Raw genomic sequence first — 15,926 nt, forward strand, 5'->3', positions numbered from 1 at the left:
TCAGTGAAGCATGCACCTTTTGATCTCGTAGTTATAAATTCAAGCTCCAGGTAGGGCGCAGAGATTACTTTAAGAAGAGAAATCTAAAAAGATATACTTTGGGGCGCCTGGGTGGCTCAGTTGGTCGAGGGTCTGACTTCGCTCAGGTCATGATCTCGCGGTCTGCGGGTTCAAGCCCCGCGTCGGGCTCTGTGCTGACAGCTCAGAGCCTGGAGCCTGCTTCCCATCCTGTGTCTCCCTCTCTCTCTGCCCCTCCCCCACTCTCACTTTGTCTTACTCTCTCAAAAATAAATGTAAAAATCACATAATAATGCGAATTACAATATAAAAAAAAAAAAAGATATACTTTGATCACCTCTCATTGGCTTCTCTCACTCCCGCCTCTAGTCCGTTCTCATTGCCAAGATAACCTTCACCATGACGATCTTCTACTAAACTTTGCCCTAGTCCACTGCTGAAAGTAATCCTTTCGCTGCCTAGTTTTACTTCAGATGATACACCTCTTTCTGCTTTGTATTATGGTCGCATAGGTACCGACCTAATTTCAACGCCTAGACTCTAGGCTGCTTGAGGTCAGGAAGCAACCGAGATCTCTCTTTGCGTGTGCACAGCGCTTGGCAAACGGCTGGCTTGCGGGCCATGCTGGGCCAATGGCTGCTGAGTACATGAATGAGTTCCTCCATTCAAAATTAGCCCCGTGGTTTCCCATTTTATGGCTGCTTGCTCAAAATCTTCCGCAACTAGCTCCAAGCTAGCTTTCCGGCTGCGTGCTCATGCTTTTTCCTTTCCAGTACCTCTTGTCCGGTTAAACTAGTCTGCTTGCTGACTTCTGTGCCTTTATCTGTGCTGTTTTTCCTGTTTGGTGGAAAACGCACGTGCACCCGGTCACCCGCGCGCACACTCACACACCTGTATCGTCATTGTCCCGTGACTCCCAAACACGAGTTAGAATCCCAAGGTTTCTGTTTCCAGGGGAACCTTCCACCATCCACACACCTCTGCCATACGAGCAAGTAGTTGCAGATGGTGCCCAGTAGGGGGAGGTGTACCCATAATCTCCTGTTTAGGTCCAGGGTTTTTTCTGTAGCCCTGGAGATTTTAAAGAAGCCATATGTTTACAGAAACCTCCCACGGAATCAAGACATAAATAAACAATTCAGACGTCTCTTCCCTCAAATCACACACAAGCTACCAGTAACCCTCGCTAACCAAAGCACAGTAATTTAGGCCCTAATAACAGACAAAACCATTTTGACCATTTTTAATCTCTATGATTTAAAACACAACCAGCTCATTTTTTTTTTTAATGTTTATTTATTTTTGAGGGAGAGAGACAAGCAAGAGGGGGAGGGGCAGAGAGAGAGGGAGACACAGAATCCGAAGCAGGCTCCAGGCTCTGAACTATCAGCACGGAGCCCATCGTGGGGCTCGAACCCAAACCTGTCAATCGCGAGGTCACGACCTGAGCCCAAGTCGGACACTTGACCGACTGAGCCACCCAGGTGCCCCACGACCAGTGCATTTTTTAAAGTTACATCGGAAGGACCTCATTCCATTTGCACCTCCATTTAAAAAAAATTAGTGCGGTGTACTTACAGACTGAGTTTGGAATCTGTGTTGTTGAATCAGAAACCAGTAATGCACCATTGAATGTCTTGCCTTTCCTAAGTTAAAATTTTATTAGTTAAAATGAGAAAAGTAAATTCTGTACTGCCCACTCCCCCCCCCCCATCTCCACCCACTTCTTCCCTCCATTTCGATTTTTAAAATATGTTTTGTGACTGCTTACCAAATGGCAGGGTTTTTTTTTTTTTAAAGTATTTGATTGAAGATACCACGGGATTCGGCTTGACTCAAGTGTTAATCATTGATCTGCTGGTCGCAAACCAGAAGTGAACAGTCATGAAATACACAAACCATGACACATCACAGGGATAGCCTCGCCCATTCTCACACCAGGACAGATGGATCTCCTAGGGAATTAACATAGTTCAGTGTTTCGTCAGTTTAAAATTAACAAAGCTGGAAGAGACCGTTGTATTTCATAGATGAGAAAAGTAAGATCAAAGTGACTTTTTCAAGACACCACACCCAGTTAGTGAAAAAAGAGAGGCTAGAATCCAACCCTTTGGACCTGTTTCCTGTAGGATGCTGCTCATCTATAAACACCATTTACTGTTCCTCTTGCAGTGTCAGCAAGAGATGATATCTTAAAAGGATCTTTTTTGTGTCCAGGCCCTTTCAAGATATGCTAACAAGGCAACGCAAACACCAGGTTGGTTTGAATAACGCCTAAGGAGGTGGCCAGGCTTTGGGCTTCCCAAGGCTGTCACATGGGCACCTTTTAAAAAGTGCTTTTGAGGGCATCATCAAGAAAGAGAGCAAAACCCATCCATGGTGGCTGTTGTGTGCCAGCCCATATCTTATACGTTTCTTCTGTAATCATTGATCCGGTCAGGGAAGAGCTAGGACATGTTATTAGATTTGGAAGTTATTTGTCTTTTGAATCTAAGGATGATGCCTACAGTTCACATGACATCAGAGGTAGGATCTGAATGCTAAAAGCTGTGTTAAAATGATGGTACTTAATAGTAATGGCACTTGAAGCTTAAAACACCTTTCAGGGTGGATCTCAAAGTACTTGGCAAATATTCATCACATTTCAACACGGTATTATGCTGAAGGAGCATCATGTAATTTCCTTTTTATAAGTCAGAGAAGAGAAAGGTAATTGCCTTTTAAAATCTGTTTTGGTGTTAGCCCTGACATTTTTATTTTTAACTATGCCTAATTTTGCAAATGACCTACAGACCTCTTGGAAATAAGTTCATCTAAGTTCTAGTTCAATAAATAAAGTGATTGACTTCATTAGGATCAGAACTTGAAAGTCCTGTGCTCCTCCAGAGGAAACGCTAACTTTTCTGGGTTTTGTGATACAAAATTCATACCAAAAACCCTCTAAAGCACCATCTGAAATTCCAGGGGTGGAATGTGTGACGAAATACAGCAACTTAAAAAAAAATTACAGAAGCTAAAATTCTTCCCTGAGCTATCATTATTAAAAATTAATCCAGGAATTCAGGTTTGGGGATAAAGTAGGAGGATGGGTAGGAGGGAATTAGAAAGGGAGGAGAAGCAGACAAAGACTGCTTAAATATTTATGATTTTTATTTGAAATCAGAGAAAGATTCCCTACTTTCAAAACTTGAAGTGTCATGATAATTGAGTGCTTCAGATATTTTCTGTTATATCTGATGGGTCGGGTTTTTTTTTTTTTTTAAGTTTATTTTACTTACTTTGAGAGAGAGAGAACACGGAAGAGGCAGTGACAGAGAGAGACAGAGAATCCCAAGCAATCTGCCCTGACGGTGCAAAGCCCGACACGGGCCTTGAACTCAGAAACTGTGAGATCATGACCTGAGCTGAAATCAAGAGCTGGACACTTAATGGATTGAGCCACCCAAGTGTCCTATATCTGATGGGTTTTGACTTCAAAGGAACTTCAAGGGCAAAGTATCAGCCAACAAAGGGCTTTCACTGCAGTCCCCCAAAACATGCAGCCTCATCACAGATGGCTCAGCACATTGCTCAGAAGAGTGGGACACCCTAGGGACGATGTCTCCACTCTAAAATGGTCGGTGAGATAGAAATGGAACTTGTTGGACAGAGCCCCTGGAAAAGTTTCTGAAAGAGAACTGACTCAGCTAGAAGGGTGCTTTTTTACTATTCCCCCTGTGTCTCCTTCTTCCTGCCTGGAATTGGGACCTGACAGTTGGAGTTCCAGCAGCCATTTTGTCTCCCAAGGTAGACGCCCTGAGGGTGGTGGAGGAAAGACAAAAGGAGCCTACATATCTGCTGATGATGTAGGTGTCACACACCCCAAACTGCCTGCCTTGGGATTTCTTTTACATAACAGAGAGTCTCTTACTGAAGTTTTTCATTATTTATCCATTAATAGAGGTAGCTCAATGACTTTTAGAGTTTAAGAACTTTATTTTCTCTCTTTTTTTTTTAAAGCAAGCTCTACACCCTACGTGGGGCTTAAACTTATGACCCCGAGATCAAGAGTCACATGCTCTTCCAACTAACTGAGCCAGGCCAGGCATCCTGAATTTTATTTTCTCTCCAAAACTGCTTTTGTTTCTTGAAGAAGTATGGTCAATACTTAGAATAGGTCCATTAAAGCCTCCATGTCCCATAACTCCAGAGGGCACCATATACCTTGTGGCCTAGTAGACACCTTTCACGCAGACCACAGTGTGTATGGGGTCCAATGACCCCTTGGTCCTAGCTTCTCCTGCTTTCACAGGATTTCCTGCTTTCCTCTTGATCTTCTTGGGGTTACATCCTCAGAGAGATAAGTGAAAAGGTGACCATAGACTCAAATATTGGCCACACAATTATCAATACAATCAGTGGTTTTATAATCTTATGAGAAATAATTTAAGCCTTATTTCTCAAACTAGAAAGCCATGGATGACTTTGGCAGGTAAATGAATATCATGAACCATCTATCATCCTTCTTTCCATGGCAGAAACAGGAAGGAAGGAAGGAAGGAAGGAAGGAAGGAAGGAAGGAAGGAAGGAAATTACCATGTTGAAAGGAAAAGAAAGCATACTATTGATCATTTAACAAGAGCTATAAGAAAACTATTTCCCAACAGAAAAGAAAGATAATGGTAATAATAACTAATAATATTTATTGGGACATGGCTTACTCTGTGTCAGTCACTACTCCACATCATTTACATGCATTAGTTCATTTGATCTTATGAAATAATCATCATCACCATCATCATCATCATCATCATCATCATCACCATCATGCTTACTTTACAGATGAAGAAACTGAGGCACAGAAAACTGAAGTGAGTTGCCCAAAGTCTCACAGTTGGTAAGCTGGGTTCACAAACAATGAATTACCACACGATACTGCCCCTGGTAGTTTAAAACTGTTGGCACTGTATCACCATAAACACTGATACTAGACAGCAGGCTCTACCAGGGAAGAGGTGTTTTGTTTTGCTCACTGCTCTGTGCCCAGTGCCTACAACACTGTGTGGCATGTACTTAGCCCTCAAGTAATTAGTGAGTGAAGGAAGGAAGGACTGACTGAATGAATGTGGAGAACTCAACAGACCCCTGGTGGGGGACGTGTATGATTATGACTTAAGAATTGCTTCTCGGGGTTGCTATGAAGCACTTCCAACAGAAGCCCATTCATGATAAAGCTTCATGGGATACACCACCTTCAGATACTAACAACTCGTTAGCATCCAACTATCTGTAGGAAATTGTAATGATACCTTCTGGGAAAGGCTCATAGAGTGTAAAGTATCTTCATTTACACCTTTTTGTTTAATCCTCATAACACCCTGTAGGATTTGTTTCCACTTAGGTGACAAAGCTGGAGCTTGAGGTGAGAGCCAGAATCCAGTCTCCTGTCCTGTTACTCACCCCACACCCTGGGCATTTATCCTGCAGTGTCTTGCCCTTGTGGGGTCAGATGTCACCTGACCACTCGCATTCCACTGCCCCATTCCCTTCATGACCATGGGCCTGCATTTATGGCTGTCCTTGGCCCACGGCATAATCCCTAATCTTAGTGTTTAGGGTATCTATTGTTGAGTAACAAACTACTCCAAAATATAACAGCTTAAATAACAATCTATTGTTATCTCTCATGGTTCTGTGAGTTGACCGGGCTCAGCCATGTGGTTCTTGCTCCAAATCTCCCATGTGACTGCAGCCTGATATCCTGGCAGCTAGGAATGCAGTCACCTGAAGACTGAACAGGATGGGCTGGTCATCCTGTAAGATCCCATCATGGTGTAGAATAGCCCCCAGCAATGATGGCCCGGATGGGGCTGTTGACTTATGTGAGCCTCCCTCTGTGACTTGAGCTTCTCACGGTTTGGTGGCTGGGTTTCCAGAGGAGCATTCCAGGACTGAGTGTTTCAAAGGGTAGGAAGCCGAAGCTGCCAGACCAGTGAAGGCTTTGCTCAGAATTGTGGCGACATTATTTCCACAGTATCCTATTGATGAAAGCAGCCATGGGGCCCACCCAGATTCCAGGGTGTGGAGACATCAAGTGCCCCTCCTCCTGGGGAGCGGGAAGGTCACTTTGCTGAAAAGCATGTGCAATGAGAGATGTTGTTGCAGCCATTTTTGGAAAATATGATCCACGGCACTCAGCTTTGTCATTAACCTGCAATGAAGCCATCCAGCTGCAGATAAATTTCCATTTCCACACTGTGGTTCTGTGTTTAATTGGGCACAGAGTAATATTCAATTTATTTTTTTAATTGTTGCCAAGGTTACATTCAGGGCCTCAACTGTTATGACTTCATGCCCTTTTATACCTCCTAAGGCTATCCTAATTCAAACACATATTTAGGCCCAATGATAAGAGTCCTCATGGGGCCCTGGGCATGGGGGAAGCCGCCACTGTTTGATTCACGTTTATGGCAGTCCCACAGACCCCTGTGTTCCCAGCTTCTCAAGGAGGATCAGGCAAGAACATGTCAGGTAGATGAGTTCAAATCCATCACAATAACAACACTCTTTTTTATGAAGTTCACCATCAACTTGTCTTTCAAATCTTATTGTCCAATATTTGCCACCAACGCCCATGTCCCAGTCAAACTGGACTTGTCACCTTATGCTTCTCAGCCTTGTCTGTTCTGCATCGCCACCTCTGCTCCCCTCCATCCCAGCTTGGATGCCATTCCCATATCCCCGTTTACTGAAACATTACTTCTTTCGTGGCAAATTCAAGTACCACTTCCTTTAGCGTAGCTTTCCTGATTTCCCTGCCAAATGTGTGTAACCCTGCTCTCCTTTGAAGCTCCCTAACTCTTGTCTTGTCTACTTGGAGTCACAGTCCTGTTTGGGCCTGTCTAATTCCCTCCCGTTTCCTTTGCATCCGTTCCCTGCACAACTTAGCACAACACCTCCCATATCACAGGTGTTTCTGTGTTGACATGTGTTGAATTGGATTGAACCTCCAGGAATGTCATTCTCATTAGACTGTCATGGTCTCTGATGGCCTAGGCCTCTCAAAGAGCTCACTCGCCTTCAGGGATATGTGTTCAGGCACATCCATTCGTTCATCCACTCGTTAATCCCACAAATATTGACTGGGCATAATCCCCGTGCTAAAACAAAATAATGTTTGTTTGTTTATGTTTAATGCTTATTTTGAGACAGAGAGAGAGTGACAGAAAGAGAGCAAGTGGGGTGAGGGGCAGAGAGAGAGGAGAGAATCCAAAGCAGGCTCCATGCTGTCAGCACAGAGTCCAACACAGGACTCGATCCCGTGAACCATGAGATCGTGACCTGAGCCAAAACCAAGAGTTAGATGTTAAACCGACTGAACCACCCAGAACCTCCAAACAAAATGATGCTTTAATATAACTCTGGATTTATATTAAATCACCCCATGTCTACAAGCAAAATTATCTACCAAAGGAAACAGCATCACATGTCACTTGTTTACCCCATTTCAGCTCTTTGAAGAGCTAGACCAAGGGCTCTCCATGAAGATCTGACTATAGCTTCTGCAGGAGGATCCTGGTTTCCATCAACTTCTTAGTATGTCCTCAACAGCCAGAACTGAGCCTGGCTCCCAAATGTTGCCTCTTCTGATAGTGCTCACAGCTGTGGACACTTCCTTGCTGACTCTTCCTGATTCTGGTTGTGCTTCATCCACCCAGGCTGGGGTGCCCTGTCCATGCCCTCAATGCTGCTCCTAACCCGTTCTACTCCCCAGGTTGGTCTTGGCTTTCTCACAGGTTGGTCATGGAAGACAGTCAGAAACGTCCAATACAAGATGGGATTGAGTCTTCAAATGAACAAATGTTGACTTATTAGCCACTCAGTGTCTCTGATCCCTCAAGTGAAAATGAGGATAATAACCCCTATTTGAATGAGATAATGCACTCACACATTAAGAGCGTTGCTGGTACATAGTAAGTAGCCCATAATGGCTAAGCCTTCTTGTTGTTGAATCATTGTTGCCTTGGGTCATGTTTCTCAGAAGCAGACTTGTGAGTCAAGGAAGGATCTGATTTTAGGCAAAGTTGCAAAGAGGGGGCAGCTTTAGCCTAATCCTGCAGGGGAATCAGGAGTGTGGGGGCCCATTGTCAAGGGCACAGGGCTTCCTGGGGGAAGGAATTCCCTGGCTGCTGACTCTCTTCATTGACAGGCAAATCAGCAGCCCAGGGGAAGCCCTCCAAGAAGAGCAGCAGGTGTGGGCCTTGAGAAACAAAGAACACATTGGGCCATGAGGAGCAAGCAGGAATACAGAACTATGGGAAGCTGGGTGAGTCTGGCTGGGTGCAGCATAGCTGTCTTCTGCAAAACATTTCTTGTCATTCTTATCTTTATCGGCCTTTTCATTCTACACTCGCTATTTCTGTCCTCCATTCTAGCTCCTCCTACAACCTTCAGCCTGTTCATTCACTCATCAAATATTTACCGCGTCCTGCTGTGTGCCTAGCACCCAGCAAGGACCTGGGAATCTATTGCTAACTACATAGGCAAAAATCCATGGAAATACCCAGTGGTAGCAAATTTTACCACTTTGAAAAGTAGATCTGACTCTAGAAATCACCAAAAGTCAGAGAATGACTCTGATAGCATGATAGCAATTTTTACCTAAAGTAAGTTGCAATTATAAGTTAATAATACTAATTTTTCTCTTAAGTTAACGTTCACAGGACTTTTAAATTTTATACATTGTTTTTAAGTTATGTAGGAACATAATCACACAGTCAAAAACTTAGAAAATAGAAAAAAGTAAGTTAATCACCCACGTATAATTCCACTGGCTTAATATAAGTACTGTTAGCATTTGGGGAGATGTTCTTCCTGTCTTTTTCTTTGTGTCTACTTTTTTAAAAAAATAAACTCTAGGGGCGCCTGGGTGGCTCAGTGGGTTAAGCGCCCGACTTCGACTCAGGTCACGATCTCGCGGTCTGTGAGTTGGAGCCCTGCGTCGGGCTCTGGGCTGATGGCTCAGAGCCTGGAGCCTGTTTCGGATTCTGTGTCTCCCTCTCTCTCTGCCCCTCCCCCATTCATGCTCTGTCTCTCTCTGTCTCAAAAATAAATAAATTAAAAAAAAAAAAAAACTCTATCCCTGAGGCACCTGGGTGGCTCAGTCAGTTAAGCATCCAACTTCGGCTCAGGTCATGATCTCACGGTCCGTGAGTTAGAGCCCTGCATCAGGCTCTGTGCTGACAGCTCAGAGCCTGGAGCCTGCTTCAGATTCTGTGTCTCCCTCTCTTTTTCAAAAATAAATACACAGGGGCGCCTGGGTGGCTCAGTCGGTTGAGCGTCCGACTTCAGCTCAGGTCATGATCTTGCAGTCCTTGAGTTCGAGCCCTGCGTCGGGCTCTGTGCTGACAGCTCAGAGCCTGGAGCCTGCTTCTGATTCTGTGTCTGCCCCTCCCCTGCTCATGCTCTGTCTCTCTCTGTCTCAAAAATAAAATAAAAACGTAAAAAAAAAAAAATTTTTTTAAATAAATACACATAAAAAAATAAAAAATAAACTCTGTCCCCAACATGGGGCTTGAACTCATGACCCCCAAGATCAAGAGTCACATGCTCTACTGACTGAGCCAGCCAGGTGCCTCTACTTTACTTATTTATAAATTTATAATCATTATTGTATATTCATATATTCCTCCTCACTTCATACTTTACCATAAGCACAGTCCCAGAGTCTATATAAATAATATTTTAACGACCCCATAATGTGCTATTCTTTCCTTATTCCTTCCCTGTTACTAGTTGTTTGGGTTCTTTGTGTTGTTTTCATTCTTGAGCATTGAATCAAATAATTTGAAAAGCAGTTCCAAAGGAGGAGCTTCAACTACGTGTGAAGCAGCAAAACCATAATCAAAATGAGTTCACGGGGGCGCCTGGGTGGCTCAGTCAGTTAAGCATCCCTCTTGATTTGGACTCAGGTCATGACCTCATGGTTCATGAGATCAAGTCCCACCTCTGGCTCTATGCTGTAGCGCAGAGCCTGCTTGAGATTCTCTCTCTCTCTCTCTCTCTCTCTCTCTCTCTCTCTCTCTCTCTCTCCTTCTCTGCCCCTCCCCCTGTCAAAATAAATAAATAAAAACATCAAAAAAAATGAAAAAGAAAAGAAAAGAAGAAAAGAGAAGAGAAGAGGAAACGCATTCACAGATTCCCAGGGAATGCTTCTGAAGGATCACTTGGATTTGAATGTACGAGATTTATCACGTGGGTTAAAAAATAAAAACTTACCTTGCAGTTTCATATTTCACATGCTTCAGGAGCTCTTAATACATTTACAGGAGGCCCCCAGAAGAGGAATTCTTGGAATTTGATTTTTATCTCCATCTGATTCTATCTCTTCCATCTCCCTGCTAGTTCTCTGTGACTCCTAGAAGATGGGGGAGGGAGAGGCATCCTGCGATGTGCCGGTGTTGTTGCTGCCAAGGCCCCAGCTGACCTCGGAAGGGCCCTCGCTGAAGTTTTCCCGGAAGGACCCCAGGTCTAGCTGTCACCGGTTTTTCAGAAGGCTCTTCAAGGCCACAGACATCTGTTAGACACGACCCAAGACAAAGACAGCTGGGAAAACCCACAAGGAAGGAAATCCCACTGTGAAAGGAGCTGCCTCTGAGGTCCTCTGAGAGCCAGAGTTAACCATTGTTCAGTTACAAAAGGCTCAAGTTGAAAGCTGCTGCTGATTCCGGGGTCAGTCTCTTGGCCCGTGGCGGAGTTCTAGTGGGGAGGGACACAGAAGCGCCTTGTCCCCAGGAGTGGCTGCCAATGGCTGATGGAGCAGCTGAGGGACTGTTGCCAGGGCCCTGTCTAGAGAGGGCCTGGCCCCTGAGGAGACCACACGACAGGCCCGGACAATGGGCCATTAGCTCTCTGTGGCTTGTCCCTCCCGGCGTTGGCATTTACCCCACATCCCACACTCTCACGTCTAGAGTTTCCTGCAAACTGCAGTAAATTGCAGCGAAAACTTTCCAGCAGCCACCTGCAAACACTCCCCGGGCTGGACAATAACTAAAAAGTCTGGCTTCTTTTATCCACACCAACCCGCCCCACCACACCGAAATGCCTAGAAAAAGGAGAACGAGTGTAAAAAAGTATACGAACTGTTCATAATTGGGTGCGCGCTTTCCTGGCTGGACACCGTGTCAGAGCCTTTGGCAGATATTTGACATCAATATGCAGAGCACGCTGGATGAAGAGAACGGGCAAGTGGTAGAGAGAAATGGGCAGTGTAGGAGCATTAGAAAAGAAAAATAATCTCCAAGCTCCTGTCTACAGCTTTCTCTTAACAGTGTCTACAGCTCATCAGAAACCTTCACGTGACAGGTGGGATGGTCCCTGAAGTGGGCCACTGGGCCAAAGGGTCAGGCCTGGATGTTGGCAGGGATGGGGGTCCAGTTAGTGCTCTCCAGGATTAAAACTGGGAATGACCTCATGCTAGATGGGCTCAGCCTGATGCTTTTTATTTTTACTCAGGGCTGGGGGAAGGGGGGAGGGTTCCTAAAACAAACAAACGAACGAACAAACAAACAAACAAGCAAAAAAACAGCTCCTAAGAAGAGGCAAGGGAAATTGGGTTAAGACAAAACTAACACACAAACCTTCACTTTACCACCTTGGTGGAATTCTAGGGCTAACATATCTTCACAGCTCCTCTGAGGAAGTACAGTTACACCGGAAGGATGGTGTAATAAGAGTCTAATTTGCAAGCCTAAGACCATAAGGTAAAAGAGGTTACTAATGCTGGCTTCCCGGAGGCCACGGCTGTAGGCTAGTGTGTACCATGAGGGCTGAAGATCAGAGCTGGGCAGCTAGAATGTGGTAAATTGCAGAAACATAACGGACATTTAGCATGAAAGAGTCTTGGCAAGTGTCCTGATATACAGGGCTAGTATATGGAAAGCATGCCCTGATGAAGTCATATCTGTCATTAAAATCATGATATACTTCCATACTGGTATATACTTCCATACTGGTTGGCAAAGGGCTGCTTCTCCAACCCCTCCTAGTACTGCTCCTTTTCTCTCCCCACCTCACCCTCCACCAGCCCTCCCAGTGCTGAAAATAAAGGGTGGGCATCTCCAGAGGCCAACCTGGCACCTTCCAGCCTGTAGATGCACCAACCAGTTCACTAACCTCACCCCTGTGTGTCCCTCCAGCCACCGAGGGCCAAGACAATAGTACAAGGAACATGCCCGATGCCGAGGTGCTAGAGTGTTCTCCCAAGGCACCCTCAAGAAATGGAGCCCCACAGGGTACCATCCAGACATTTTCATGTGTCAACTCTATGTTTACACATGCCCTTAATGGCAAGACTTTCCCCATTTAAGACTTCCTCGGACCTCAAAGTCACCAAGGTGCAAGTAATTATATGATGCTTCCTGTTGTGTTAAAAAAAAAAAAAAAAGTGTAGGGCAGAGGACATTTGAGTAACTAAGAAATGGTAGACTAAATATTGGCCAATGCAGAGCCAAGACTCTGATATCCTTCAAACACATTGGGAAGAATTGGGTTCCACGAAGGGGCTTTTTGGAAAATTTCCCTTCCTCTGTTTAGCTGTTTCCAATCAGTATTAAATCTTTTAACTGAGTTGGGGGGTTTTGATCAAAGAAAAGTATGGAACAGTGTTTCCATACAGATGGACCAAGCTTGATGCTACACCCTCATAGGCTCTGACACTGGGTTACTAACCCCTTTTGTAGATGAGGTCTGAGGCTTAGAAAAATTAAGTAATTTACTCAGGGGCCTAGAAGCTACAAGGTGGCAAACATAAATTTGGAAGCTAGGTCTGTGTAACTGAAAAGCACCATCTGAACCACTCTACCTAATAGTGTCTCCTTCATAATTAGCATACAGTTTGCCTGTGCTGTTCCTGTATGAGAAGGTTGCGTAGCTATTAGGTTTGAGAGAAAAAAAAAGGCTTGCGGGAAGGGTGACGTCAAAAAGAGCACATGCGCTGGGGTACCTGGGTGGCTCCATCAGTTGAGTGTCTGACTTTTGATTTTGGCTCAGGTTGTGATCTCATGATTCGTGACATCAAGTCCTTGGGGTTCTCCCCCTCCTTCTCTCTCTGCCCCTTCTCCACACATATGCTGTGTCTCAAAATAAATAAATAAGCATTAAAAAAAATTAAAAAAGAGCACGTGCTTTGAGAAGAAAGTCAACCATCACCCTCCAGAGAGAAGTTGGTCTCCCCAAGCCTCAGGGAGTCTCCTTTTCCAGATGTGATCCAGCCACACCCCATTCATCTGCTCAAGAAGAGGTGCCATCTCCACTGGCCAGACAGACTCCACCTCCTCTGAACTGCTTGTCTTGTGTCAATCACCACTTTCTTCTTGTAGACTGTTATTGATATGTACTTAGGGTTTTTTAGACCGTTATTGATATGCACTTAGGGGTTTTTTTTCCCTCGGTTAGACACTAAACTCATTCAAATCAGGATCCTTGAATAACCTTTTTTTTTTTTTTTTAATTTGCATGTCATCCATGTTGGGCACAACGCGGAAAATGCTCATTCATATGAGCTGAGTGAATGAATGAGTGTGGGAGATGATCTTTTCTCTCTCTCTCTCACACACATCTGACACAGGTTGCCCGCACCACAACCCAGGAGATGCCAGTAAGCAGTTGAATGAAGGAGTGTGTGAGTATGGGGGTACAGAACGGGCTCTTGACCAGCAGGGAATCACATTAAAAGATTGTGCAAGTAGGGATGTAACTAAGAAAACAACACATGTGGAAATATGAGACACGGTTACAGCCAGAGGAAAACACTAGCCAGGTTTTATTCAGAAGCCTAACCTGGAAGGAACTTCTTTTTTCTTTTATGTTGACTTTCTGTAAAGCAGGACACCAGGTAGGCCCCACCTGACACCCTACATTGGAAGTGAGAGGTACCCCTGTGTCTGCAACAAGGTCACCAAGTGGCCATGATCAGTGAGAGCTACATTGGCCTCTACTGCATTAGGCTGTAATTACTTGTTCTTGAAAGTCCTGCATTTCTGACATAATCAGACATACCACCACCGGAAGTATTTACTTTGGACAGGAAGTTGCAGAATGTGTGATTGAAGATAGAACTCCATGGAGGATGAACTGAGCACCAGCACAATCAATTCAGCTCAGCTTGTAGTGGTGCCTTGTTTCCTAGGTTTCCCATCTATTCCTTATTGGCATTTGTTGTTGTCTTCCATTTGCTAGGAACTTGTTACTCTTTATTTTATTTTATTTGTATTAAAAAAATTTTTTTTTACATTTATTTAATTTTGAGAGACAGCACAAGCGGGGGAGGGGCAGAGAGAGAATGAGACACAGATTGGAAGCAGGCTCCAGGCTCTGAGCTGTCAGCACAGAGCCTGACGCGGGGCTCGAACTCACAAACCGTGAGATCATGACCTGAGCTGAAGTCAGACACTTACCTGACTGAGCCACCCAGGTGCCCCAGAACTTGTTACTTTTTAAAAGGACCTGAATTCAACCTGTGTGGCTCAAGTAGGTTAAGCGTCCGACTTTGGCTCAGGTCATGATCTCCTGGTTCGTGGGTTCGAGCCCTGTGTTGGGCTCTGTGCTGACAGCTCGGCGCCTGGAGCCTGCTTTGGATTCTATTTCTCTCTCTCTCTCTCTCTCTCTCTCTGCCCCTTCCCCTGCTTGTGCTTGCTCTCTCTCTCCCTCTCTCTCAAAAATAAATCAACACTATAAAAAATAAAAATAAAAAAGAACTGAATTCAAATCAAATGATTCTTCTTAATATGCCAACATCTAGTACTTCATGAAGTGAGTCCTCTGAACATGATCCTCACTTACAGGCCTTTGAAAAATAAAGTTTACCAAATTCAGTTATGATATTTAAACCAAATGGATGTTAGTTGGCCCTATGCAAGTCACGCTGACAAAACACAGAACAGAAACTCTTACCTTGCTAAGGGCTCTTACCTCTTACCTTGAAACTACTGGCTGCAAGATAGGAGAACAGATCTGTTTTATCTCACAAGAGCATTGCTTCGTGCAGACTGCATTTTGCCTAATTTGAGGAACACATTATGCTTATTGCAACTCTAGTTTCTTTATTTCTACCTTCATGCCTCTTTTAAACATTTTTTTTTTAATTAAGTAAGCTTTGTGCCCAATGTGGGTCTTGAACCATGACGCCGGGATCAAGAGTCACGTGCTCTATTGACTGAGCCGGCCAGGTGCCCCCTCTCCCTGGGCACTCCTATGACTTTTTACATGTGAGCGAGTGACCCTGTGCACCTACCAGTTACACGAAAGATTGCCAGATGTTGTCGAGGCAGGCCCGATGACAGTCTCAGCCAACTTCAAGGAGTTAGAATAGCCCACAGACGTTGTCCTAAGTGTGGCCGACATGGCCAGCCCTTATACCCCTGACTCAGTCTGGATATGGGCTGCTCAGGAAGGGGCATGACTGCGTCCTGTAACGGAGACGCTCCCTGAAGAGGGTGACAGCTGAAGGCCGCCTGCTGACATCGTTCCCGGCAGCTGAGGCAACCAATCTGTCATTGAAGGGGGATCTGGATGGGGCAACATCGAACCAGCCACAAATATACAGTCCAGTTGAGAAATATACACAGATACATAGGAAATTATGGGATAGGAATGGCATAGGGTTAAATACAGGTCCTCTGGGGGCATCTAATTGACTTATTGTACACAGTTTGGGTATGAAGGAAGCTCCTGTGGGGAAAATCTCAGTGACAGGTGTGATGGCTGCATGGTGACACAAGAAGGAAAAAGTGCACATACAAAGGGCCAGAGCACATGTAGCTCCGGGAGATGAGGAAGGATAAGGCTGAAGGGGAAATATGGGCCAGATCTCATCGACCTTACTGAAGAAGATTAAGACTAGCAGTAGAGAGCCACGGAAGGATTCTAAG

Source organism: Panthera onca, chromosome A1 (genome assembly GCF_046562875.1).
Source record: "Panthera onca isolate mPanOnc1 chromosome A1, mPanOnc1 haplotype 2, whole genome shotgun sequence".
In the NCBI taxonomy this organism is placed as follows: Eukaryota; Metazoa; Chordata; class Mammalia; order Carnivora; family Felidae; genus Panthera; species Panthera onca.